Source organism: Fundulus heteroclitus, chromosome 3, assembly GCF_011125445.2.
Source record: "Fundulus heteroclitus isolate FHET01 chromosome 3, MU-UCD_Fhet_4.1, whole genome shotgun sequence".
NCBI classification, from domain to species: domain Eukaryota; kingdom Metazoa; phylum Chordata; class Actinopteri; order Cyprinodontiformes; family Fundulidae; genus Fundulus; species Fundulus heteroclitus.
This window is the reverse complement of record NC_046363.1, coordinates 35,360,724-35,388,052: the sequence shown is the minus strand read 5'-3', so window position 1 is coordinate 35,388,052 and position 27,329 is coordinate 35,360,724.

Genomic DNA, 27,329 nt, shown 5'->3' with positions numbered 1-27,329 from the left:
ACAGGAAGCAGTGCTTGAGTTCTTACCAATAGAGACAAAGTCAGGCCTTTGACCTTGTTGCAATATTTAGCTTGTACTCAGACCCCTCCGGCATTTTCAAAACTGCAACTACCAACAAGTCTGGCGCATTGTTCTTGGAGTTCTTGGAGGTTCTTACATAAGAGTGTGTGTCACTCCTTTTCCTTTCAATGCGCAGTCGGTGCTGCCATGGGCTGTTCCCCCATCCCATAATACTCACCGGCAGCCCAGGCCTCTCACAGCACTCCTTTTCGGTGACAGTTAGAATAGGAGATTGTCCTCCCTCGTCATTCAAACAATAATACACAAGTATAAACACTTGTTTAGCTGTCACAGCATTCAGGAAGGAGATCGGTTTTGTGTCTCAAAGATAAATGTGTTTGGAGCTAAATGTGCAAATTGGCCCCAGAACAGCTGGCTGGACCTGGTAAGACAATGTGTCACTATCCACAGTAAAATGAACCCTGAATTGACATGGGCTAACAGGCAGAGGAAAGTAACTTTTCCAACATCATCACAGATGCAATATTGCAGTTTGAAAATACACTCAGGAACAAAAGCCTTAATTCTTTGGAGACGTGTCCTCTAATCGGATTAAACTACAAAAGAAGAATTTACTCAGAATAAAGAATGTTACACTGAGTGGAAAAAGGAGGAAGCTTTCAAGCCCGAGAAATTAGTTACAAGAGCAACTGGTCCTCTTCACAAAAATGGCTGAAGGACAGCAAATTCAATATTTTGGAGAGACCATCACAAAGCCCTGATGTCAGTCACATAGAAATGTGTCGACAAAACTAAAAATGTGTGCGTGCAAGGCAGCCTACAGACCTGACTCAGTCATACCAGTTCTGGTGAAGGAAAGGGCGTGTTGACACCACAGCGTGAACCAATAAACTTATACACAATGACTGATCAGACCTTCCCATGTGTTTCCATAGCCAGAACGCTGTCATATTTTAATCCTTTAAAACTAAGCATGAAAAGACAATGAGAATTTTGCTCTCTTCTGTTGTTGACTCAGGTTTGTAAAGAGGACGGAAGTGTCATTAGGTGATTAGTATGTAATAACCAAACAGGCACCCATGATTAACCAGAAGCACACAAGTTGAAATCCAACGTCTGGTTGCTTCTCAAACCACAACAGTCACAACAGTCATACCTGCCTTGGCTTTGTTGAGAAATGTCTGTTAGGAAACAGTTTTAAGAACTTTTTAAATGTAAAGTGTCTTTTGAGGATGTTTCCAGTGTTATATGTTCTCTTGTTCATGTTCTGGTCCCATGCTGTCTTCTCCCCTGACTAACACTAAGCTGCAGGTCAATGCAGAAGCAGCAGATAAGAGGGACGAAGAGGGAAGAAGAGAGAAGATGGTGTATTACCTGACCGTGGAGCATAATGTCTTATCTTGTTGCTTGTCGTTATCTCCTGCGTGTGGATGTGAAGTCTGCATGCAGCAAAAATTGTTATTGGATCCTTTTGTTTTATAAGAATAAAAGTATTGCATAAATTATATAAAAATAATTTGCCTAACTGGCCACTAAATCATTGAATTTTGTAGCTTTGCTAAAACAAAAATTGTAAAATATGTTTTGGTTTTTCCAGCACACACGATATAAGAAGCTGCTTGAGAAAACAAAACGCAGGCATCAGAATATTGAAGAAATAAAATATTGTGTGAAATTTGTTTTGCGTGTGGCTTTGTTATAAGGTTATGGTTAAGGTTTACTTTATTATTCCCCAAGAGGGAAATTGAATTGTCATTCACATGTCAAAAACATATATATACAGGCAAAAAAACACTCACTCTGGACTCTGCTATACGCCACAACAAAAATACCACATTATTATAACATAACAAAATCAGTATAATATCATTATCAAGAGTAAGATCATACAAAGTGCTCATTATAAAAGCACACTGCAGCAGGAATAAAAGAGCTTCTGAAGCGTTCAATTGAACAACGAGGCATTACCATTCGTCCACTAAAAGAGCTCCTGAGTTCATTAAAGACACTGGAGACGGTGGTCCTTGAGAGACAGAACAGTCTTAAGTTTACTCATCATCCTTTTGTCCGTGATAATGTCCACTGAGTCGAGATTTAATCCAACCACTGAGCCCTTTTTGATCAGTTTGTTCAGTCTGTTTTTGTCCTCAACAGTGATGCTCCTGCCCCAGCACAATACAGCATAAAACAACACACTAGCCGTAAATCCCCTGATAAAACACATTGAAGAGTCTCTTGCTTATGTCAAAAGACCTCAGCTTCCTAAGAAAAAACAATCTGGTCTGAGTCTTTTTAACAACAGCATCACTGTTATTTTTCCAGTTTAATATACTGTCAAGGTACACCCGTAAATATTTGCATGTTTCGACAATTTCAGCAGTTTAACATTTGATGACCACTGGAGTGAAAGTTTCTTTTTTTTCTTTTTGAAATCAATAATTATCTCTTGTGTTTTACTAACATTAAGTTGCAAGAAGTTGGCATCACAGCATCGAACAAAGGAGTTAACTTAACGTCCCTGTAAGCCTGGTCTTCACCCCAAGAGATCAGGCCCAGAAGGGCTGTGTCATTTGAAAACTTCTGTAGACGACAATTTGGAAGACTATGCCTTTAGTCGGCTGTGTACAATGTGAATAAAAAGGAGATAAAACTGTCCCCTGTGGTGCACCAGTTTTTTGTTAAAATCAGATCAGAACACTCGTCTCCCACTCTCACACACTGGGGGCGTTGCAAAAGATCTAAAACCCAAGCAATGGTAGAGTTGTGCAGCTTAAAATCCAATAACTTGTTTGCTAAAATATGTGGTTGAATTGTATTAAAAGCTCTAGAAAAATCAAAAAACATATTTCGAACATAACTGCTGGCTTTTTAAAGATGTTGATAGATAATGTGAAGTGTATACAGTAGGGCGTCATCTACACTCACACCATTCCTATAGGCAAACTGAAGGGGGTCTTGAAAAGAAGCTACCTGTTTTCTTAAGTGATTAAGAACATGTTTCCTTGTTGAGCATACCTGTAGGCAGCAATGACGGCAAGAGGGTAACATGTGTTTCAGCCCAATTGTGTACAGCTTAATTGAAAGGAAAGTTAATGTGAGAAGCTTTCTCTCTCGTTTTGACTTTCTTTATCATCATTGGGTATTCGTCGTATCAGGAAACTTCCACTCAAGAATTTTGACCCAGAACTAATCTGTATTGGCCAGTACTAAATCAAGGTCCAGTACGTAATTAAAGGTCATTTAAAAAATGTCTCACAATTGTTTGCAAACTTGTCAGGTTTACAGTGCAGTAAGTTAACACACTACATTTTATCTGTACAACATTCACTCAAATTTACTCACCAATGACGTTCAGGATGCTAATGTCTCTCCTGTTCTTCTTCCTTTTGTTTCTTGACACTGCAAACATTTTGTTCCAACCCAAGTTTCTACATGAAACTGCTGCTCCAACATATTTAACTTGGTGAAAAAAACAACAGTAATTTTATTGTTTCCCGGTGGCAAATTATTGTTTGTTTACAAATATATGGTAAACAGTAAACTGCTTGTACAGTGCTTTAACTAATCCGGCGACCCCGAAGCGCTTTACACTACAATCAGTCATTCTCTCATTCACACACACATTCACACCCTGATGGTGGTGAACTATGTTTGTAGCCACAGCTGCCCAGGAGCAGACTGAAAGAGGCAAGGCTGCCATACATCGTGACCACCGCCAGCAGGCAATTTGGGTAAAATGTCTTGCCCAAAGACACAACGACTGAGACAGTTGGAGTGGGGGATCGAACTGGCAATCCGCCCAACTCCTGCACCACTGTCGGCCAACTACTGTATCCTGATTGACACATGTGGCTACCGTCTACAATAAACTCCTGTCCTGCTTTGAACACAGTAAAACTTTATAACTAGAGAAATAAGGTGGTCTTTAAATAAAAGCTCAGGGGAGAGCAAGGGGAGAAATTCTTCTACAATGGTAAGCATAAAAGACAAATTTCATAAAAAAAATAACATGGATGGTCAATAAAACATTTTTGCAAGCGGTGTTTACAAAACCAGTCTGTGATTGGCCAGCTGACAAAAACAATTCACCTACAAGTGAGAGAGCTTTTGTCGCTGACACCCAAACCTGACCGCATAAGGTTACATAAAACCAGACATCAGGTCACTCTATCATCAGCCATAAATAAGCTAAATGCCCAACACAGTAGGATGTTCTTATTAACTTGGCTTGCAAAAAAAGCAGAAGAAAACAGTATTGTGATGTGATTAGGAAATGTCTTTTTTTGTTTTCTCAAGTGCTTTGGCCACCCTCAGTTTGATGCCACCCTGGGTGATGGGCCATATTGCCCATATTAAAAACAGCCCTTGACCTAGACATGAACTTGGCATGTGGTCACTGATAAACAAAGGGGGCATCCTGTGCGTTGGGTTGCTTTAACATAGGAAAAGGCACTCTAACTGAAAAATCCATTCTTGTGGTTATTCTGCATGACTTCAGAGCAGGGCTGTGCTGAGCTGAGCAATGCTCTGCCTTGCACCCCAGTTCAATGGTGTTTTAACTAGAGTGCAGTGCAATATTGTTGTTGATGCTCAGCTGCAGAGCAAGCTTAAACTTTCGCAACTCAACCAGAGGATTGCTGCTTTAGTGATATGAGACAGAGCTTTTCTTTGGCATATAGCCACAGGCTGTGTCCAAATTGTAGCCTGAAAGAAATTGCTACACCCTTTCGATGGCAAACACCACCACTGAAACTGGGCACCTTTTCCAGGTGAAAGCCGTTCTTTTTTTTTATTTTTATTTTTGTTCTAGGCCCAACTCCAGTGGCATGAGCTGTATTTACTTCCTCCTATGTGCAAACAGGCTTTGGTAATCTGTTATGTTATACTGTAGTTAGCTAATGCTATTTAGGAACATAATCTAACCGCTTGAAGTGCTTTCTGCATTACCTTGACTTTAAAGAAACAAACCGTTGTGTTTACTGTAATTCATCATCCATTTTGATACTTGTATTTAAGGTGTACATAGGAAAATGTAAAAAAATAAAATAAAGAAGAAAAAAGAAAATACCCAATAAAAAAGATTGTATGTTTGATTATAAATGTCTATTTTACCATTTTGATAAAAGCTGTTGCAGTTTCTGGTAAATGACTGATCTTTGGACAAACATGTTATTTGGTTTTGGTCTGGAGAATATGTGTGACTAACTTTCTCCAAGAGAAAAGATAACTGCAGAACTTGTACTTTACCCAGCTACAAGTTAGTGACATTAGTAAAACATAACTTCTTTAACCACATTCAAATGGAAATATGTTACCTCTAAACCAGGTATAGAAAAAATATTGTTAATTTTCTTTAAAGCAATCTTTAAAGTATTGGCATACACTCTGTGGATAATTACTGCTGGTAATGTATAACCAGTTTTTCATGGTTGCATGCAGTTTGGTGTAGTGTTATTGTCCAAAACAGAACAAACAGCAAATTAAATTCCTCCAACTTAATGGTCAAATGTCATCATATTTAACACCAAAAAACTAATAGCTTTGAGTATGAAACATACTTAAATCAGAATTGGCCTGTGTATTGTTTTATAAATACAGTTATGTGCAATATTTCCAAATATGGGTAATATGAAGAGTATATTGCAACACCATTTTAGAGCTTGTTGGTGTTTTTTTTTTTTTTTTTGGGGGGGGGGGGGTTTGTGGGGTTAAATAAAAAGTAGATTTTTGTTCTCATTAAAGACCTTTTTTCAAAGGAATATGTTTTATAAATGTGTTGCCGATTATTGACCACACAGGGAAAAAAAGAATGAAGTGAGAAATTCTGATCCCCAAAGATCCCCTCAACAGGAATTGAGGCTGAGCTCCATTCAATTAAACGAGTAAAAAGGACAGATATTTTAATCACCCACGGAAATCTCTCTCTCTCTGCTTGAAAACACTTTCCCCCCCAGGATTATGGAACAAAAGCAACCTTGCATTTAATTGAGAGAACAACCAAAATCAGTAGGAAGAAGACAGAAACCGACATCTTTGAGTGGGAAGTGACAGCAGTTACAGTCTGATTGTAAATCACTATTTTGACTTTCCTATCACCCAATATATGTGCAACATCAGCCTGAAGCAACTTTTAGGTACAAACTACATACTGTGAGAATCTTCAGAATAATTTTTTTGACACTTATATTTATGCAATGCTGTTAAACAATCATGGGTAAAACACAGACTTAATATGTGGAGAAAAGTGAAACTTTACTTTCACCGTAGGGCTGACTACAGAATATAATATAGGCTATTTTGTGACACAACTGTCGGTGGAAGAGGGATGACCAGTGGTGGTCAGAACTAGAGAGATGTTACATCTACCTGAAAGGTGACAGAACTGTTAAGATCAAAATTGCAGTTTTTGTCACATGCAGTCGTTCACCGCTGTGGTGTATTGAAAGCAGACTTGGGTCTCTGCACAGAGAGCTTAAATCCTTGGCGAGGCTTGTTTGTTTTTCAAGGTGCTTCTCTCAGACAGCATTTGTCCTGCCTTCCTCCTTTTCACTGGAGAAATTACAGAATTCACTTCATAAACTCAAATAGAGGGCGAAGACTTGCTATTATTGTTAACCTCTTAAGTGGCCTTTTATTTGCCCAAGTTTAGTGTCATGGTTGTGATGTCATCCCTCTTAAGCAACTTTAAGTGACATTAGTCTTTTCTTGTTTCTGCCTTTTTTTTTTTTTTTTCGTTAAATTTGGACATGGAAATTAATACATTTATTGCATGCAACAAGACTTCCCAAAATTCAAAGAAGTTGTACAAATCAGGAAATATGGCTTTTAAATCCTCACCATTGCTTTACCCACCAAGACGATTGGCAAAGTGCGGACACAAATCTGTATCCTTGAGAGTGAAAAACTGACACAAACCAAGTAGTTGTTGCATTCGACTTTTGTGTTTAAAGGCTGAGAAATTGCAAGTATAAAATGGATTGGCAGTCAGGATGTTTTGCAAGAGGCCCTCAGCCAAAAATAATCTGCTGGGACAAAATGTGACAAATGGTTCATTTGAGGAAGCCTTTCTGTTCAATCCTCTTTTACAGTTTATACAGGGCAAGGTTATGTAATAGAATCACCCATTAGTTTCATTCTTTTATGGTTTCTTTGAGATTTCTTGTAAGTGCTCATTGGCACGAACTCAAGTGAACCAAAGAAGAATTTAAAAGATATGTTTTGTTAAAAAAATTGGTTTGACATGAACAACGCTACTGTTTGTTTGTGAACACTGCTGAAACGCTTGCAAGTGGGCGGAGCCAAGTAGAGCACTGCCAAAGCAAGGCGAGGGAAATGGGGCTTGTCAGTGTAAACAAAAGCAAGCAGATGCAGATTTTTCATGTAGGCTACTTTTTGAAGTGGTTATATTTGCAAAATATGTGGCTTTGCGGTGAACACAGTATTATTTTGGGTTGATAGCAATGGTATATTGGACTTTCTTCTGTATCCTCTGTTCTTGATTCTTGGTTTCAAATACCAATATCCAGGGATGAGCCTAGAGTTGATCTTGGATAAGCCTCCAGCCCTTGGCTTAGGTCCCCACCCCCATCTTACCAGTGCTTTCTCTCTTTCTTTTCCTCTCTCAAACACACACATGCAGCGACTCCCAAAGCACAACAGATACTCGTTGCCAATTTAATAAAGAGAGACTTTGTCGTGCATATCTCTCCCACAGCTTCCTGGACAGTGACAGCAGCGTGGGTGAGTGGAAAAACAGGAAGTGGACAGGCAGACTATAGGCGGTGGATTTTCTTTGTTGTTTATGTTTGTACGTGTTTACATCTCTACTGAGGATGTGTCCATGTGCATGCACAGCATATGTGTTAACCCACAACGACATCTGCTCACCAGGGCATTGCTCAATATTCATAGGATGGTGCAACAGAGATAGGCCTCTTGGTCAGGAAGGAGAACTTGTTGTTTCCTGATCGGTATGTCGAGTTGTCAGCACTCGTGTAGGAGTAGGATGTGGCTCCAACATTAACAGACCTCATGATGGGAGGACCAATGGACAAAGGTCGCAGGGAGAGCTGCAACTCAGCATGGAGCTTTTGGGTGAAATCAATAATGTATGATTTGTTTTTCCTTAGTGCAACAGCTTGGTTCCTAATGTCCCTCCAGAAGATGAATATGTCAGAAAATGCAGAAACACCTCAACTGTTAGCAAATAATATACTCTGAAGCAATTTCGCACTTGTTACAAGAGCTGATATTTGCATGTTACAACCCCAGCGGGTTGAGGTATTTTAACTGGCTTTTATTTGACATATTAGCAAAGACTTTGCATGATTTTCAAAAGAAATCAGAAAAGTGTGGCACACATTTGTATTCTGCCCCCCTATAAAAGTGGTTTACTGAATTAGTAGATTAAATCAATGTGTGTAATTTAATCTCAATATAAATACAGCTGCTCTTTGAAAGGCCTAATGGGCCTTCCAGACAGGACATAGTGTGTGCTACGTTTGCCGCTGGGTTCAACGCAGCACCATGCTGCGCACTGCTGCTGCACTGGCTGTTCGGTGCTGGGTCGGCGGTGATTTGTTTTGTTGTCAGCAGCAAATATGCATCTGTCCTGTGCTAAAAAGCAAGCTCTGCTAGATAGGAGAAAATGAGCAGCAAGGAAAAAGAGGCTGTGGGTGCATGAAACCCTCAGGTCCAGGAAGCTTGTTAAAGAGCGATACGACCTCAAACTCGTGCCATACAGCTCAGGGAGTTCTTCCCCATTCTGCATCCTGGTCTTTCCGGCTGACAGTTGAATGGCCCAGTTTCTATTGGTCACGCGTGTATATGTTACTGTATGCCACGGTCAAAGTTGTACATAGTTTAACTTTGACTGTGGCGTGCACGGAGTTCGAAATCGCTTGCGCTTTGCTCGCCACAGCGCGTTTAGGCCCTTGCACGGCGATTGCCATTAAAAATAAAGGGTTTGAGAGCACAGCGGCCCATAAGAGGTTTATTAGAAAACATTAGAATGGCATCTTGATGACCGAGGAGCACACCAGACAGGTCAGGCAGGTCAGGGAAAATGGAAACACTACGCCACAACTGCAAACCTGTGGGCTACGAGATCATATATAAAGCAGCAAATAAGTCCATGACAGCTGTAGAGGGACGGGAGTAACCACTGAAAATATTAAGCCCCTGTCAAAGGTAAATTTTTATGAATAATTAAGAAACAATGTGCATCCACACATGAGGAAGCAACGCCACTGAAAACGCTGCAGTAGGTATGTCGGGCCAATTGGGGACGCTGTGTCATAGAAACATGCAAAACATGCCAGAAACTCATGTGAAGTAAACACAGCACCATGGCGGGGATCAGACACAAACATTTATGCATGTTCAACATGACCTTTATGTTGGATGGCAGGGGGTTCATTAGAAAGGAAGAATGTGAGGATGCTACTAACAGCCATGACAAAGCCAATATGTGCCTTACCATAAACACAACATCGAATGGTACCATGTTTGTTATTTGTGAGCATGAGTTGTATGCAGATTGCGTAGAGAAGCGAAGGTACTTCATAGTTTAAGAAAAGATGTGGCTCACATGTACACATGACTAGGGCTTTGAAATGTATGCACTCTGGGACCCGGCTTTAGAAATTATTGTTTACAGTCTACAAAAACACCAACTCTGTGTGGACTTAACGACAGCTTAAACAACAGCTTAAATGACAAAATGCCTTAGTGAATGCAACTAATATCGGATTGACCAAATGTCCTTGGTTTTCAGAGACAGTCCCTATTTTGGATCACACTGTCCCCAGAAATGTGCCTGAGTTCAGCGTTAGCATTACAGACAGAGTGGTAAAAGAAGAATAGCCAAGCCCTCCATAAGCGTTGTGCACGAATCAGAACACCTCCTTCCCCCCACCCCATCCCCCCCCCCACACACACCCTTATTTTAAATACTTACTGACGACAGTGCTTTGACTTCCATTGTCTTCCATTCATTTACAATCCTTTCTATGGTGTACCCTGACCCTAATCCTACACTTAACCATTACCACTACAAACCTAACCCTAACATAAACCATGCTGAGCCATGCAGTGACCAAAAGGTCTGGCTCTGAGTCCAGTCTCCTTCCTCCTCATGCAGTGCTGGTAGCAAACCAAGAAAGCTTGGTTACACTACTAATTAAAAGGTTAAGGTGATACAGGGTACTGTTTACAGAAAAAAAAAATGTGTTTCTATTTCTATTGATGGGAGCTGACAATTGGAGCCGGCTACATCATAATAATAATAAGAAGAGAAAAGGTAAGAAGAAAACAGCCCAGCTCATAACAATGCTTGTTTGTGTAGCCGTGACTGCTCTGTTGTGGAGACGTCTCGGTGCATGTGTATTGGCCAGGACAGTGACGTTAATGGCGGATGAATATCTTGTTGTGAAATTACAGTTATCGCAACCCATCAAAAATTGACACTAATCAGTCTGCAAACAATTTCTAAACTTATCATGAGCGACAATGTGATGAACAAAAAGTTAGCTTCGCAATTATCTATTTTTGAAATAGTGCAACTGTGCTCACCACTGCTAACCACATGTCGGAACCTGCCAGTTTCTGTCCGCATCACAAAGATGCCTATTCGCATTGCATTAGTGTCATTACAGGAGCTCGGAGTTCAGCAAAATATAGTAGTTAATGTGTGGCAGAATTTTTACTTTACTAATTACTGACATGGCCGATTTACATGGGATTAACAGCACAGACAATCTCTGCAATTATTACAAATTGCAAATGGTTCCTTGGTAAAACTAATCCCGTCATAATAGGACTTGTTTTGTGGTCTCCATTTTTTGGGGAGTGGCCATTAAAGGCAAGGCAAGGCAAGTTTATTTATAAAGCACTTTTCAGGACAACGATGCAAAGTGCTGTACATGAACAAAACAAAACCAAAAAACAGAGGAAAGAAAAACATTACAAAGACAGAGGGAAAACATAACAATGAACACATGGGTTAGTATTTCAAGATCCTGCTGAGACATCAGTCCTTTAATCCTGGAAATGTTCTTCAGGTGATAGAAAGCCGACTTTATAATTGTGTTTTGATGCTTTTGGAGGTTCAGGTCAGAGTCCATCACTATACCCAGATTCCAGGCCTGATCAGTGGTTAATAGCTGCAGCAGCTTAAGCTTTGTATTACCTTTTGATCACTCCTCCATTGGTCCAAAAACTATTTCTTCAGTTTTGTTTTTATTCAATTGAAGAACATTTTGGCACATCTATGCATTGATTTCTTCTAAGCATTTACTCAACGCTTGAATGGGTTCATAGTCACCTGGTGACATGGTGATGTAGAGCTGTGTGTCGTCTGCATAGTTATGGCAGTTGATGTTGTTGCTTTTTATGATCTGAGCTAGAGGGAGCATGTAGATATTGAATAGGAGGGGACCCAGGATGGACCGGTGGGGAACCCCATATGTGACATTTGTTGCCTCTGATGTAAGGCACATTCCTTAAGTACATTGTTGTGTCAGTGTATAGCACTTTACACTTTAAGTTTAGATGTGGGTTTTGCACTCTTTACTGTATGATCAGGTAGGACTAATATTATATGATCAATAACTATTTTAGTATTAATGAAGTTCATGCAGATAAGGATGTGATTTACATTCCATGATGGTGTTACACTCGTGCTAAACTTCTTGACTAGTAGCTGTCCTGTCAACAGATTCTCGCACTTGAGCTTTGAGGACGGCCATGTTTTAGTAGGTTTCTATTTGTGACATACTTTTTCAAATTTCTACTGATGAATTGATGATGTACAGAACTTGGTACATTGTTTTATGATTTAAGAAGTTAACATTTTTAAAAGACACATACAAGAAAGGTAAATTAGTATATCAGGATGGTGAAACAACATTATCTGTATAGCTTGAATCAGTAGCTGTGTTTCCATCCAATGCTCATGCGAATTTTGAGTGAACTCTTAAAATATTGCAAAAAAGAAAAACGTGCATGAGATGTGTTTCTGTTCACAGTTTTAATTATCAAGGCAACGCACGGCGTAATGTCGTCATACGTTGATGTTGGCGGTAATAAATAAGTAGCAGTTGCTAGCTATCATGGACCACAGATCAGTGACGGAGTGAGGCTTTAAAGAATGTGGTGATTTTATTTTTTTTTCATGAATGAGAAATTCTTGCAACTTCTCGGTCTAAATGTACCGCTTGTGGTTTCCAGACCTGTTTTTGAGCATTTTTAGAATATCTCTGCGGCAGCAGAAACAGTTGATCATGTGAGTTAAGCGTTTGCTATGTCAGAACCAATTCGAAAAATATGTTTCCATCTCCCGTTTTGCGCCTTTACTGTTTTTGATTGAGTCAAAACCACTTCAAGCGAATGTAAAAACTATTTTGCAAACCTTTTGAGTTGATTAAAATTTTGCCATTTCCATCTTCAAATGCGATATTTCAAAATGCGCATTAAAAAAGGTTGATGGAAACACGGCTACAGTTGAATGGGAAACATCAAACTTTCAGAATCTTTGTGGGATGCTCTTCTTTTATGTAAACGAGCAAAAATAATTTTAGAAACTTATTATTCTAAAATAGCCTGTTACATATGCCGATATGGTGTCTTTTATGCTGTGATAGCTAAGGGAAGCCTCTATTCCCTAGGCCAATCCCTTGGGAGAAGATAGTGGCTGTGTACATCATAGTCTTATAGCGCTTGGTGCAATACTAGGATTCCCAGTGGTAAAGGTGTTAATCTGCATAGTTTAATCTACATTATAGACAGGTATTTTAAAAACTGGTTTAACCATGTTACTGTATATGTAGAAAAAGCATACAAAATTGAGCTTTTTATAATGGAGCTGTAACATCCACCCTGGAGAATTAATAGAGCACACTCTTTTTATTTTTAATACTTAAACACTTTTCCTTTTCTTTTTTATTTGGAAATCATTTCGTGGCTGTCAGAAGTGTTGAAACGGCTTGAATACTAACTGTTTGTCCAAACGGATATCTGCTGCGAGTGAGTCATACAGCAAATATAAGGAACGACAGCACTGACTTTCAATTTGGGCTCAGCTGTTTAGCAGCCTCGTTGAAACACACAAACAGACGAGCACAATGACAGCCTCACACTCATGTACACACCTGTCAGTGGTTCGGACGTTCGCAGAAGAGATTTGAATTCTGCATCGCGTCGGGGAGGAAATTGAATTGCAGTGGCCTAACATGGTGTGACATGGAACCTCGGCTTGAAAATAGGTCATTTCACAGGTTGTACAGTATTTGAACTGCCTCAAGTGTTAATGCACCAATGTATCAGAAGATGGGGGACCTGCAGGTGGTAAAGAGAAAAATTTAATCATGCCCACATGTGGTTTTGAGATGGGTTTTAGGTTCTAGTATTTATATAGAGATGCTCAAAGCTATGAAAAAAATATGTGCCCCCTAACAAATTTATTCTGTTCTTAGTTTGTTTTTGCCCCACATAAGTGACTCAGATAATCAAGCACATTTTCGTGAACCATTACAAGATGTTTTCAAATAATGACTTTATTTATTATAAGGGGAAAAAACTAACCCACACTGACTTTTTGAGTTCAATTTAATTTGCCTTATGTATATGCCTGTATAATCAAGAAATTGTTTTTATAAGAACATGCCTGGTAACATACAACAAGTGAAATGGTAATAAGACCTTTTCTAAGGCTTTTTGACTAATAAACCAGCGACAGAGAAACTACTATAAAATAGGGAAAACGGGGAATGGTGAACTTCCTTAGGAGTGTCCCGCCTTGCAAGATCTCTCCAAGATGTAACGTGGGTTGTATTTATATCTAGTAACTGAGAGGAGGCAGCAGTAATATATTTAGACATTCAAAAACTCACGATGGCGCTGGTACTGGGATTTCCACAGTGCTTTTCCTTTCTTATTGAACCTTCTCTTCCTCAACTTTATAATGCCCAGTAGAACAACCTCTATCTCATCTAACATGAAGCAAATAGAGCAACCCAGAACATTTTAATGACGTAATAATAACCTAGGGACATAGCAAAAAAGACATCCGCAGGAGAGTATCAATACAGGTCCTGTTGGACATGCACAGTTGTGTTGTCCAACAGGCTACTGACTGAAGGCACGCTAGCAAGACAAAAGAGACAAAATAAGGTTTTTGGAGTGACACAGTCAAAATCAGATTTAAATCTGGCATGGCATCTAACATGCAATGTGTCTAAATTAAAACATTTCTACAAACAAGAGTGGCCAAAATTGCAAACAGCTGATGGCAGTTGTTGCTAAAAAATTAAGCACAACCAGTTATTAAATTTACACAGCAAAAACGGAACTTAAAATAAGTCTTATTTACCTGCTTGATTTGAGCAGGTAAATAAGACTATTTGCCAATGGAATAAGATTTTTGCACTTAAAATAGGAACAACTCATCTCCATCACCTTATTTCAGGTGCAGAATGTCTAATTATCTTATTTTAAGGCTAAAAAATACTCATTCCATTGGCAAATAATCTTTTTTACTTGCTTAAATCAAGGACAAATACACTAACTTTAAGAACATTTTACTTATTTTTAGATCCGCTTTTGCAGTGTAGGGTGCAATTACTTTTCACACAGGGGCAGGTTTGTTTGGATAGTGTAGCCCGTGCTACTAGGTTCCTTCCCACCAGTAACCCTAGAGAGATTCTGGCAGAGTTGAGCATTTTATTAATGATTTGTTTTTGGCATACATACGTGTGGTGATGGCGGCAGATAGTGCCTGCCGTCCACGCCTCTGACGCTCCTCTGGTCTTCCATGCCTGGATGGAAGACAGCATGTTACTGTGATTAAGTACAGGGAGACTGATCAGAAAGACACCACAGTTTGTTCCAATCACCCTCACCCACTAATGTTCCCTGATTAACGGCATCACCTTTCCTATACAGCTGAACTACAAGCACACCACAACACCACAGACAGCTATGCCCCTTACTGAATGAAGCCACTAGAAAACTTATTTTTGTATTAGTACCTAACATATTTGTCTGGTTTTAACATTTGTTTTACTACCTGAAGATGTACATGATTAGAAAAAGAAGAACAGAAGAAATCTGTAAGGGGGGGGGGGGGGGGGGGACTTCTTAGCTCTGATTACTGAGGAGATTTGTGTAAGAGAAACAGATGGTCAGACCACAGGTACCTGAGCATGCAAGTGCGTGCAGGCACATAGACAGTCTTCCCCTCAGTGAGCTGTTGTTATGAGGCGTTATGTTTGTATGTGGAGGCGAAATGTGTCAATGGGTGATTTAGCCCCACTGCAGACCTGACTCCTCCTGACATGTGTGAGGTGAGTCAATTAGCTGACTGAAGAAAAAAAAAAAAAAACATCCCTGCCCCCTCTCACTCACTGTGCCTCTCCTTCCGACCAACCAGGGAGCCAGTTAGGTAGCAAAAACAGCTCCTGTCTGCTCTGGATAATAGGAGTCACTGGGGGAGGGTTGCTAGTCAGAGCTGGGGATGGGAGGGTAGTGGGGGTGATGAGGTTGGATGTCAAGAATGTGGCTCATGGTCTGCTCTTTTGTGTGCTTTGTACGAGATGAATAGGTCCGTGGCAGTCTGGCTTGCTTGCTGGCTACAGTTCTTCGTTGACTTATGTGCTCCAAAAAAAAAAAGGCCTGAAATGAAAGACTCAAATAATTAAACGTACCAGGTGAACAACCTACTAAACAGCCAACATATATAGACATAACTATTTCAGGGCTTATCTTCTGTATGGCTTATTCTTGTCTCGATATTGCACACAGCCTCCTAATCTCTCCTCACTTCCTTCTCTATCTGTGTGTCCATGTCATCGAGAGTCTCCTATCAGGATAGCTATTGTTTGCTAAACTGAAATGGGGGCTGTTATGTTTTTTTTTTTTCTTGTGCTCACTGCTTCCCATATTCCCTTCCTCACTCGTCCCCGATGCCCTTTGTATCCTCAGGCTAGTGCAATGGAAATATGCTACAGTCACACTGCTAATTATTTAAGAGTCATCACCTCATTAACAGCACAGGGAGATAATGAATGATTAATAGGTCATTCTTTACTTCATTGTCATGTTCTCCCACTCCTACTTTCCATAATAGCTTCTTGTTTGACAGGTTTTACTTGCTGTTGTTGTCCATTTAGTTAATGCATGCCCCCAGCACAGCCGTGCCGTATATGGATGTTCCTGGAGGTAACTTGAAACATCATTGCTGGCTTTAAGGCAGGAAGTGAGGTGAAGGGGACATGATTAGTGTTTGGAACAGCGAGGATCCCTTCAGGCAAGTAAATGCTGAGGACTGGTGATGCCTAGAGATGCAGGGAGTGAAGTCGTGGTGTTGACTGTAAATGAGCACCGCTGCATGCGTGCATAAGATGTAGAGGACTCTGGTGTTGTTTGCCTAGCTTGCATTGAGCCATCACTAGTAAGTGCGTCATCAAAATGTTAAGTGGAATAACAAGTGTTCATTCTGAGCCTCAGTTGTTATGGTTTCAATATTTGACAGACTTTCATCTCATGACACAAGGCCTTGTCTCTTTAATGCTTTTACACATGGACGGGGCGTAATATCTGACTAAGATCTAATATCTCATGTGTCAACTGGGTTGACTCGGAAAGTCTGACAAACATTGTTAATCACTGAACCCCTGAGCTTGAAGTTGTTAATAGAAATGTCAGTAGCACATGCTTATTGCAAATCCGTTTAGGCTGTTTTGAGAAAGCATTCGTCATTGTCCACACCTTCACCATTTAGAATCAGACAAGAGAAATGCAGATTAAATGCAGATTATTTTAAAACACGGACTCTGTTCTCCTGTCTTGATGCTGCCCTTTTTTCCTCCTAAAGCAAAAATAAAGACATAACTGTGCAAATCAAGTCATGTCTTGAAAGCTATATTCCTATAAGGGGGAGTGTCCTTAAAGGGAAAGTTCAATAATTTCAAGTGAAGTTCTTTTAAAATGTTATAAACCTTTTTTCTATTGGATGGTTTGTAATGATTTCGGCTGGGACCTCAGGATTAGCAGCTGGAGTTCAGACGCTACTGAAGGTGCTCAAAGGAAAAATGAACCAAACAACTGGAACTTAAAGACTAGACAGTGAACAAAAACAAAAATGCTGTAAACAAAAACATTGCAACTGAATTGTAAAACCAGTAGATCAGAAGTGTCTTTTGGGTCAGATCAAGCTCGTGGTTGGTGTCGGTTCCGTCTGTCAGTCAATTCATTATCTATGTCAGATCTGGAATGTGTGCCAAGTAACAGTAGACATGCATTAAGAAAAAACTAGATTGCACAACGTTTCTTTTTCTTCAAAAGATTTTATTTACAGGCCCGAGAAATCCCTGGCTGGAAGCATAAGTCTAAGAACTATCAACATGCACCAAGAATAGATACAAGAATCAGTCACCATAAAGAGCATTACTTGACATGTAATGGAATGCATCTAATAAAAACCGTTTATCATAACGGCTGCATAGTCACAATCATGGCATATGTGTATTTTTAATAACTGCAGGATCATCATCTACAGGAAAACAAAAATAGCTCAATGGACTGTCATGGTGAAACCCTTTTGCCCAGTTCTTGGTCAGAGTATGATAGGGCTGCAAAAAGGTCAGATTCCTGAGTGCTTCTTATGCTACATTGTTGATCTACTTGTTTTAATACAACCTCTATCAGACTCAGCTGTCAGTGTACAAGCTTGAAGTGACCCAGATACAGAAGACCCGACTTATAATTTGTGCTATCTAAAATGCCGGAATAAAAAAATAGATTGGTCACATATGGGCCAAAAAGTTGGTTCGTTAGGATTTTGACTGCAGTTCAAATATTGACTTAAAGACTGCTGTTCTAAAAATCTTTCAATTGTTTTGTCTGTACACTTAAGATGTTTTTCATAGTGATTTATTTTTTTGCCATTTCAATTGATGGTGTTTTACCAACGAGGGTATAGGTCCCATCAATGAGTGATGAACACATTATTACAAACTTTTTAGAAGCTTTGTTTTGTTAAATTTGCAACAACTTTAATACAGTGGAAAACTTGGGAATTTACATTCATAAAAATAGGCGATGACAGAACTGTTGAGCTTGTCATCATCAAGCTGTGAAAGAGTGAAAATCCCAGGAAAAAAAAAATCGCTCTTAATTTGTCATCTGGCGCAATCAAAAGGTGTTGTTGAATAACCCCTTCAGTGAGCCACATTCCAACCATGCCTGTATCCAAACCAAGGCCTTCGCACATGGGCTCATCCCCCCACTCATGGCAACTTGTCAGTGAATGGCAGTTCCCTAGTACTCCCCCTCCCCTCCTCACACACACACACATGCACACACACACACACACACGCACACTTCCATCCAGTCCCTCACCCCCTTCTTCAAAACATTGGTTAAAATCCTCCCACACTCCTTCCATCTCAGCCTTGACTCCAATTTAAAGCTCTTTTATTGCTTTGCTGAACAGTTTCTGGTGATTGGTGGTTGAGAAAGGACACCAAAGCCCTGGGAGTATTTATAGAGTCTCTCATTTACCAGAACAATATCAACCCTCCCCCACGCTAAGTGTGAAAGAGAGTGCCAAACTAACTTTTGGTTTCACATCTCAAGGGAAATAAATTAGTACACAGTTTCACCCATTCGGTGGGATAATGGTATATCTCTATTAGAGCCGTGGGAAGGGTAGAGAGAATGCTAAAAATATGGCTCATTGATCATGTGCAATGTGTACAATGCTCTTCAAAAGTTGCTTATTCAATTCTTGGTAGTGAAACCTTCCCCAGTAAGGGATTCATTTTCCTATGAGATGGACCAACCTAGTACATCACGCTAAATTAGCAATGCTTCCCAAGAAATACACTAAATCATGTGACGCAATAACCCATGTTTTTTTAGGATGCGGTGAGGGGTCAATGTTTTTGCAAGGGCTTAATCATATTGCTCAGGGTCTGGAAATTCATTTTTATGAGACATGGGAGAATCTTTAAGTGCTAAGTCTATTTGTATTAACAAATACACCATGGAGTGGGTTAGGGTTTTTTCAAGTGGGTAGAATTAGCCAATCATCATTTTTGTAATTTTTTTTTATTGAGTCATAGTGGCAAACATTGAGTGGGATGCGATTATTTAAACTCCCACTGATAGATGACTAATGTGGGTGTTGGAAAAGGAAGATGTAATTGGTCTTATCACATCATCTATTTCAATGAAGGCATTACGCTACCATGGTAAAAAAGAATAGCACCCTTTATCACTTCAAGAGCCTTCTTAACAGGGCTTACACCAACAATGTGTTCTTTACCATGTTCTATTTTTTTTAATCTAATCCCAACTGCACAAAACGGATAAAGCAGATTTAATATCACTATTTACTGAACAGAAATGCAGCCAAAATGAAATGGCTGCTCTTGCTGCCTCCAAGGTGTTTAGAAGAGAGAAAGTGGCAGCCAACTACTACTAGTAAAAGACACTTGATAACTGTTCATCATCTAGAAAAGCAGAAGTACTGGCAGTTAGTGGGTCCACAGAATACAGGTCTTTAAGACACAATGGCAACAAGGAGAGGTAGCAGAGAAGCAACCGTTGCTGCTCATCAATTTTGGCTGTGGGTTTTAGGGGAAATGACAAGCTATTTGAAGTCCATAATTCTAAACTGAGAGAGACTGTTCTCAAGTGGGAAACATTTAAAATGTCTTTTAATAAAGAATCGATCATCCCAGCAGAATCACCCCAAGGCCAGGTTGTACAATGGTCAGAGAGGAGTTAAAGTTATACTCTGTTGGCATACCTTGGAGTGTATCATTGTTATAGTTCAAGACATTAAAATTAGAAAAAGACCAGCAGCTTATTTGTTAGGGTTACCCAGAGAATAGCGTTCCTCTTTTTTGAATAATGTGACGACATAATTTAGGTTTGCCAAGTTGCATTTCAATAAAGCACAAGACTCTGGACCAATGTCTCTTGGACATTTGCCCTTTGTTTGGTGAAAGAGGCCCAAAGTGAATGGAACTGTTCGTCAGCTTGGCCCAAATTAGACCATGTTTGCAACAAGGTAAAGCTTTATGGGAGAATAGTCCAAATTACTTCTTCAGGTTATTCTTCCTAAAGCTAAAAGCTATTGACTCTTTGGGTGTACTTAGTTTTTCCACACAGAGTTTTTCCATTATGATTTCATCTTTGTTCAATAAGTAATGACAAACAATAGCGAGGATAAGAGTAGGTTTAATATATCCTCTTACACAAAACACTGTGATTGAAAGAATGTACTTTCCAATTCCCAGTAGTAGCATGTTCAAATTTACTGGGAGAGCTTAAGGCATGTACAGTAAATTTCCAATAATGTTATGTTCCTGTGTGAAACACTGCACAAACATGGGTTTTTGGCTTTCAGGGTTGTTTCTAAAAAATGTGGTTCTACCTTTAGAACAGTACCAGTAATAAGCAGCAGTAAGTTGGGAGTTTTTTTGTTTTGTTTTTGAATCTGTAAACATGAGACGTTACACCCAGGTAATCATTGTTTCTGTAATAAGATGCAAGCTCTACCCTCCCTTGTAGCCTTGAGCACAGCAGCCTTGTTTAATACCTTCATCTGTCTGTACTTGGACACAAAACAGAATGTGGATTAAGCACATTTACTTCAAAGCTAAAGTCTAGATTACAGGAGAATCAACACAATGTCTGATAACAGTTAAAGAGGAAAATTCGGGCCATACAATATCTACAAGCATATTGAGTGAATTAGAAAATAGGTTCCGATAAAAAGTCCAGCAACTTTTGAACAACCTTAAAGCAGGTATAAATATAATGACTCATTTTCATTCGCTGTAAGTGGGAAATGATAGTTAACAGAAAGGAAGGATCGGGGCGCGGGGGAGTGAATGCGACCCATGTACAGAGGCCTCAGTCCTTCATGCGACCGTCCTGGGTTCGACTCCCAGACCATGGACCTTTGTCGCATCTCTCCCCACTCTCTCTCAACACTGTTTCCTGTCAGTCTGCTTTTAAATAAGGGTCACTAGTGCCACAAAAAATGAATAAAGTCTCAAAAACATCCGTCTTGGTGTATAATTAAGTAAATTGACTTAATGAACATTTCAATAATATTCTAATTTATCGAATATGATTCCTAACGTTTCAGCAGTGTAGAGTGTCGATAGTAGTCAGAGCAGTTGAATGGCCCATGAAGAAAGAAACACTTTTTCAGATGCTCTTTGACCAAAACATTAAATTTATTGATTTGCTGCAAGAACCATCATGATGTTCCATTATGTCATTGTTCGATGGCATTCTTTTTTTCAACCGACTTTCAGAGCCAGGGAAATTGGTAGTCATTACATCACTTAGCAGGCATTTCCCTTGTGACATCTTTACTTTAATGCACTTCAGTGGTGCTTTTCCTTTAAAGGGAGCAAAGGAACCCACAGAAGTTAGTGAGAATTCACTTCTGAATTGGGTCTGCAGGCTTCAGTGAAGTCAGACAGAGAGTTCAAAGAAGTTGAAGCTGGTTGATGTCGGATCTATCTCAGATAATATGGTAACATATACTCACAGTTAATTTTAATCGGTATATTGGTTAAATTGTGTGCTAATTATAATAGCAAACCAGCCAATCACAATGCAGTAACTCAATGTATTTAAGCATCTAGAAAACTTGCTGAACTTCACACCAAGAATCGGAAAAGGGGGGAAAAAAGAGAGATTTAAGTAGCATGGATGTTTGTGCAAAATGTGCTGGCCTGAGTGCTTTATAAATTACAGATTTTTTTTAGAATTTGTCACACTCAACCATATCTCGAGGATGGTTGTATGTGAAATGTATGGTTAAAAATGGTTTTAAAAAAATAACATATCAAGTGAGTGGTAGTTTTGTGGTTGAAAATGCCTTGTTGATGTCAGAGGTCGTGCTCATCAGAAGACCACACCATGTGCTAACCCTGTCAGCTGCAGAAAGCTGAGATTACAGTTCATACATTCATACTGCAATGAAAGATTGACTCAGACTGACTGACTGACTTTCAAGCAGAATCAGAAGTTACAGTAAACATTATGCAACCATAGATCGCTCCTGCCATGTATCAAAGGTTCAGGCTTATGCTAGTATAATGGTGTGAGAAATAGTTTGCTGCCTCATTTTATACCGCTTAGTACCAGTTAACCACAGTTGTAATGGCGCTAACTACCTAAGCCTTTTTGCTGACCATGTCTATCTCTTTATGACCACAGAGTACACATCCTGAGTACACTTGGGTTAACAGTCTTTCATCAATTCCCTCAGCTCTCAGCAGTATTGACTTTATGGGACTCCTTTTAAGTAAAATTGGTTCTATTAAACATGAAAAACATTAGCATTCGTATGGTGCATTCAGACCAAACGCGGTGTCCGCGAAATTACCACAGCATCAGTTTCTTCAAAATATGCCACAAACACGATATTTGACAAAAACGCCGGACATCAACAAATATGCAATAATTTGTCAAAATAATGACCAGGATATGTAGACAGTACTATCAGACAACAATGTTAACAATGTTATTTGCAAAAAAAAAAAATGTTTTGGGAGTGAGGTACATTTTAAGAAACTGCTTGATCATGGTGATGTAATAAATTACAGAATATTTACAAAGTGATAGAAATAATAACATGTTTGAAGGGTTATAGTCAAGTTTCAGAGCTCATCATAGCACTGAAGCAGCTCTGATGAAAGTCACTAATGATATCCTCAATCTCAGAAAATGGACTTGTGTCTTTACTTGTCCTGTTAGATCTCAGTGGTGCATTTGATACAGTTGATCACAATATTCTCCTAGAAAGACTTGAACATGCTGTAGGGATTAAGGGAGCAGCATTTGGCTGTTTTAAATCTTATCTGTTTACTGTTATGCTGATGATACTCAACTATATTTATCCATAAATCGTGATGAATACAATTACTTAGACTACAGGCATGTCTTGATGACATCAAAATCTGAATTACTTTAAAATTTCTTCTTTTAAATTCAGACAAGATACATGTCATCATCTTTGGACCAGTTTTTTAAAAAAGATACTTCTCAATCAATTACATTATCTGGAAGGGTTATTAATTGGCCTCTTGTAATAAAGTAAAAACCCATGGTACCATACCATACCATCTTTGTTTATAAAGCACTTAAAAACAGCCAACTGCTGAAACAAAGTGCTGTACACTGCTACAAGATAAAACACATCCAAAATAAATAAATAAATAAAAATAAATAAAATAAAAAGATAATGCATGAAAACGTGTTAATTTTGACCCGGACATATCATTTAAAACCCATATTAAACAAGTTTTTAGTGTGTACTTTTTTCCCCTCTGGAATTATGTTAAAATTAGAAGTATCCTGTCCAGGAGTGATGTTGAAGAAGTAGTCCATGTATTTATTACTTCAAAGCTGGACATTTTTAATTCTTTATTATCAGGAAGCCCACAAAGTACAGTTCAAAGCCTTAATCTTATCCAAAACGCTGCAGTAAGACTTCTGATTAATATTAAAAAGAGAGATCATGTTTCTCCTATTTTGTCTTCCCTTTATTGGCTCCTTGTTAAATTAGTAATAAAATTTAATATCTCCTCACATATAAGGAGCCCTTTATAATCAAGATCCATCATAAGTTACATATCTGATTTAGTGATGGAAACAACAGTTCATTTGAGTGTTTTGAATCATTAGAATTAGTGCATTAAAATGATTTGTTCAAAACATTTCTTCACCGAATCATTCAGCTCATGTAACTACATTTCCAGTTCCTTAAAATTATATTACGCAGTCAGCGTGGCTGAGATTATATTTAGTCTCCTATTTATAGAGTTTAAACTGCATTTTTTGGTGACTCTCCTTAACTCATTTTGAAGTTCTAGCTACCGGAAGTCAGTCAGCTCAGATAGAAAAATGAAAAATACAGCTCTAAAAATGACTTCTGTATAAAAAAAAAAATGTAACACCTCTGCTATAGAATTTCAGATTATGTCAGAAAAAAATCCATTACATAAATCATTGTATTATCTATCCCAAATCATGCCTGTCCCTCCTAATTTAGTGCATCGTTATAGTATGAGAGTAAATGACACAGCGGCACTTTCAGAACCATTTTGTACTGCACAGCCGTTAGTTCATTCACGTCGTAACAGAGGTTTCACCGGCGAACGAATGAAGCAGCACAGTACTAGTTTGTGAATTGTTCCTCAGCGGTAGTTCCAGGTGTGTCCAGTAGGTTTGCAAATCTTGATTCAGTGATAGCGGAAACAAATACACAAACTGATTCATCCAGTACAAGAGTGAGTGAATCAGCACTGAAGAGTGATTCACTCACTCCTACTGAGCCAGAAGTGACGCTGTTTCAGTCAGCCAACACTACATGAACCAGGTAGAACTTCCTCTTCCAACATGAATGTGCACCAGCACACAAAGCAATGTCCATGAAGACACGGATGGCAGAGTCTGGTGTGAATGAACTTGACTGGCCTGCACAGAGTCCTGACCTCAACCCGATAGAACAAGTTTGGGATGAATTAGAGCAGAGACTGAGAACTAGGCCTTCTCGTCCAACATCAGTAGCGCTTCTGGAAGAATGGTCAAAAATTCCCATAAACACACACCTAAACCTTGTGTACAGCCTTCCCAAAAGAATTGAAGCTGTTCTAGCTGGCAAGGGTGGACTGATGCCATATTGAACCCCTATGGATGAGGAATGGGATGTCACTCAAGCTCAAGGCAGGTGAGTGAATACTTTTTGGCAATATAGTGTACTGTATGTATATATACTTGTTTATAACGCCGGGCTCACACTGTACATGGTGCAGATAGGGTTCTGGCACCGCAAAGAACCCAAATCAATAAAACTCAATGTGTACACTCACATCAGCCACGTGCCTTTGGGGGTCCAGTTACCGAAGACGTGTGGTACTGCGAAAAATTTGCAAGAGGGAAGTTTGACCAGGCGCCACACTGTCCCCGGATCAAGCTCCTGAATTTCACGTGCCAAACAGGAAACATCGGGCACCACATGGGGTAAAGTTCCAGTGAATCTCAGAGTAAAATCACCCAGCCAACTTACGCTAACTTTGACTAGCGTAAACAAAACGGCAACACAGAAACACGAGGAGACAGAGGGGCTTTTGGAGGATGAAATGGGTTATTTATGCACACGGATAACCAATTTTTAATCATTTATTAGGGACAGCAACAGAACGGACCATGTGAACTTTTGTTCTTGCAAGCACCCTTTCTGCAGCTGGAGCCGCAGCTGGCCACTGTTTCCCTAGGAGCAGTGTGAGTGGAGGTTTGACAATTTTTGTGATGAGTCTGTACACACTGGATCAGCTCTGATTCAAAATCTACTCAAACTGATCAAGCATGAGACTGTGAAAACATAAAAATGGAACACGTTGAAGATTTTTAGGATTAGGACCGCCTTAGACAGATAAAAATAGCAAAATATGGACTGGTCAAAAAAGGATAGGAATATAATTTACTAATTACAGATTATTTAAATGTAGAGTCTGTGATTTCTCAAGAAATTTCCCCAGGTCCCTTTTTAAATAACTACTTTCAGGATGGAAGGATGATTTTATCCAGTATAACAAAAAGTGTTTCTAAACAGGATTACCAACTATAGTTTTAAGAATCATTTGTAATTTCTGAGACTTTTACTCTGCTTGTAAAACAAAAAAAGGAAAATCTTATCTTTCCCGGAAATAATGTTAAGATCTTGGATTGTTCTCATAAACTGAATCTATCATTACACTCCTTATTCAAAGTAATGCAACAATGTAACTAATTTACTTTTTGATGCAAGTTTTAAAGTTGTTGTTTTTTTGTTTGATTTACTGCCAGTAGTCTCTGGCAGCCCCCTTTTTCTTGACTCAAAGAATGTGAATCCAACCGTACTAAAAAAGCAATGTGAATTCTGTGTTTTTGTTTGCACTGCCTGGCTGGGTGATTTTCTCAGAGAATGTCCATACCTGGGAGTGGCCTACTACAACATTAGTTAACCGGACAATGTCACACAATGACAAACCTCTGCCTGTGGCTGCTCGTTTTTAGACAAATTCCCCTGACAATTGGCAGGCTTGCTTCAACCAAAGCGGCTTTCATTCATTTCCAACAGCAGGAGAGGGGTCGTTGTCCTGAAGTGAGCAATAAAGACACAAGTGCATGTAAGGAGTGGATGTGCAGACACTCTCTCACACACACACACACATGCTCTGACATGCAGAAAAGCACACTCATGCATTCGGTGTCACGTAAAACACATGAATGAGGCAAGTGAACATCAATGAGTGACTGTGGTTGTACTGCAGCTTGCAGCCTGAGTGGCTTAGAATAGCACAGCGGCTACATTCCTCTGCCCTCCCTCCACAGCCAGCCAGCAGACTGCTGGGTCACATGTACTAAAAGGGATCTCATGGATCTTAGAGATGAAGTGTGAATACACACACACACACACACACACACACACACACACACACACACACACACACACACACACGGGCAACAATCTAGCAATACTAATTTAATAAGGAAGTAAACTTGTACAGACTAGATCTATCTATCTATCTATCTATCTATCTATCTATCTATCTAATTGTAAAAAAAAGTATTTGTTCCTTTATAGGAGGGGATACATCATGTAAAATCCACTTTTTTGGCCCCTAATTACATTTTGATGTTTACTTGGAGTCTCTAGGAATGCAAACAATTTGAATTTAGTCTTTCCAGGTGCTGCACATATATCTTTGTTTACTGATTGAGTCATGTTTTTCAGGCTGTTCAGTTTTCTCTGCTCTCTATTAATTTTTTTTTTTTTTTTTTTTGAACAATTACATCACAGTATTTGCAAAACAAGGTCATGGGCTTCTGGCTTAATTTTGCCAATCAGCCATATTCATTTTTTTTAGCCGCATTTTTTTCTTCTTCCCAGCTCAAGAATGTCAAAGCGCGATTGAGGATGAGTCACAAACCGATGGCCAGACATGATATGATAATTATCTGCTAAAGACATTTTTCTTCATGTTGTATTTTAGTTCTGCTATCATGTCAATTGTCTTGGATGTGAAACAGTGAACCAGCACCAGACTCTCACACTATCAAGATGTTTGACTGTGTGCATGATGCTCTTTTTCTGAAATTGTTGGTTTAAGACTAGACGAGCAGCACAACTTTCAGAACATTCCACTCCAGTCTGCACAATCCAGAGAACATTTTCCTGAAAATCACTGGGAATGCCAAAATACTTTTCAACAAGTGTTGGGTTCTTCGTGGTC